The sequence below is a fragment of the Penaeus vannamei genome, chromosome 20 (genome assembly GCF_042767895.1).
Source record: "Penaeus vannamei isolate JL-2024 chromosome 20, ASM4276789v1, whole genome shotgun sequence".
NCBI lineage: Eukaryota > Metazoa > Arthropoda > Malacostraca > Decapoda > Penaeidae > Penaeus > Penaeus vannamei.
In genome coordinates this window covers 14,553,391-14,555,890 of record NC_091568.1, presented here as the reverse complement: position 1 = coordinate 14,555,890, position 2,500 = coordinate 14,553,391, and the positions used below count along the sequence as shown (strand labels likewise).

At 34.7% G+C, this 2,500-nt stretch overlaps 1 protein-coding gene across 1 annotated transcript in view; it reads left to right on the top strand.

The window, feature by feature from the left end:
• The window catches only part of LOC138865242 (cytochrome P450 9e2-like), a 12,561-nt gene that overhangs the window by 2,748 nt on the left and 7,313 nt on the right, over nucleotides 1-2,500 (top strand). The gene's annotated exons all lie outside the window — the stretch shown is intronic.

Below are 2,500 nucleotides of genomic sequence, written 5' to 3'. Positions count from 1 at the left end.
TTACAGCGTTCGAAACCGAAATATGTATACATTCGAAATAACGGTCGTTGGGGTTTTTCATTTCCATTTTTCAAATATGGAAAATAATAGGTAGAAGAATAATCTTCTTACAACATAATCCTCTATCATCTACGTGCATTCTGAAGTCTTGCAGAAGTTCCCAGAGCGTGATAAGGTTGTTCAAGCATTGCAACGCGATGGCATGGTCCCGCTGATTTGGGTCTCTTTTGAAAGTAGATTGAAAATTTCACTAAAATAAAAATAATAATAATAATAACAAGCATTCTGTTTGCATTTCTGAATAGAACAATCTATCATTTTTTGCACGGCGAATGCACATTTTCGATTTCGACCAGTTTTATTTCGAACTAAAAATGTGTGTGCTACGCGTTTAAATGTAATGTACAGAAATATATATTTTTTTTACTTCATGTTTTTCATTATGGATGATAATTGCTAGATGAAATAGTTCTGTAAGTCATTTATTATTTACCTTTAATATCGTTATAATGGGGTTTTACAATATAAAATAGTAGTCAGATATAGCATCGTTCTCCATGCCTGCGATCATCACACTCGCTGGGCCGCGCGCACGTGTTCCTGAGGCCAGTCCGGGGCTGTGTAAGTCTACGGGACGAAACACCCTGTGAAATACAAATATTCAAGCACAGGGTGGTGTAACAGTATGCATATATATATTTTTACGCATATACAAATCATTACCGTGTATTCCACCACCTTATATTTATACATGTTACCTCCATTGGATTTTTTGCTTTTGTGGTTCATAACTCATAGTTATGAGCAGATTTCAATGATCTGGTGATCTGAATCATGATCTGGACCCAGGATTTTTTGATTATTATTATTATTCAAAAGGTGTTGAACAGATTTTAATGAGATTTTTACCTGAGGTGTCTTAGCCTAACATCCCATTTAATTTAGGTGGCAATCCGGATCATTTGGCATGTATACCCCCATTGTTTGAGGGTGTGGTTTATGTTTAAAATATTTTGCTGAAGGATGAAACTGACGAACTATGATCCAAACATAAAAACATAACTAAGATACTCCAAATGAACGGCATATCATTCTCACTGATCGATAAACAAAAATTTCTTTATTATTTCTGGAATGCTTCCCAGATTCTTTAGATTCCGAAAAAAATGAAGGTGGGTCTCATAAGTGAAATATAGGATTTCTGAAATCAATCTCATTTTTTAATTATATCTTACCGTTACGTCACAATTGCCGATTTGCTAAGGTAAGGTGAAAAAAATCACATTTCAGAGGACATCGAAAGTGGCTACTACCTCAATAACTGCGGGGTGGGTGGGGTTTGCCTTAATTTTTTTATGGGAGATTCATAGGCCCTGAAAGTCTTTCGAAAAGCATATAACTCTAAATCGGTAAGATGGAATATTTTGCCCCCCCCCAAAAAATAAAAAATGTAGACGATCCCCTTAAGAGGACAAAAATGGTGATGGATCAAGATCTCCCTCTCTACTACATGTGTTCTGAGTTTGGGATTCTAAGAAATATGAATTCAAAATAAAAGCCTATCTTGTTATATTGCTCTTTCACTGTATTGAAATCAAAAGTGTGATAACAGGGCAATACAAAGTACCTACGGATTTTTTTCCGTATGCTGTATATTTGTTCTATTTATGACAACAGATGATTTAATGCAAATGAAAAATGTTGAAATCAATATTGAGATATTTTCCCATGTTCAAATAAATCAATTATAAAAATTACTTTAACCATCCTGGTATGAACCGACGGCTGAAATTTCACTCGAAATTCATTCACCAAAGGCAGCCAAAGTCCTATAGAATTACTAACCTTCAGTCCTGCAACACACTCAATATGAAGTTTACAGGTTCAATATAGCATTTTCTTGTTATGCATCTAACACATTTTCTATAAAGAGATGCGGATGCATTTATGTTGATGAGTATTGTTACATCACTGGCTTAATAATGCACTTATTGTATATTGTGTACAGTTTGTACGCTCATGGTAATGATGAAAATTATGGATGACCCCTAAAACAATAAACAGTAAGTACATTATTTAGCCAATAATGTATCAACATTCAGCAATATCAGATGCACCTGTATATTTTTACTGAATATGTATTAGATGTACAAAAAGAAAATGCGACATTTAACCTGTAAACTTGGGATATCTGAAACGTATATAACTATTCTTATTGAGTGTGTTGCAGGGCTGAAGATTGTCGTTCTGTGGGACTGTGGCCCTGCCTTTAATGATGCCCAGTTAGAAGACCCAGCTGAAGTGGAATTTTTTGCCGCGAAGACGTTCGGTTTTATCAGTTCATACCAGAATTTTTTTTTTTTTTTTTTTTTTTTTTGACAATGTAAAAATATCTCAATATTGCTTTAGAGTAATTTTTGTTTGCATCAAACCATCTTATGATCTATGTTGTGAACCCCCAGGGGTACGCGGACCCCAGTTTGGACAACACTGCTCTAAT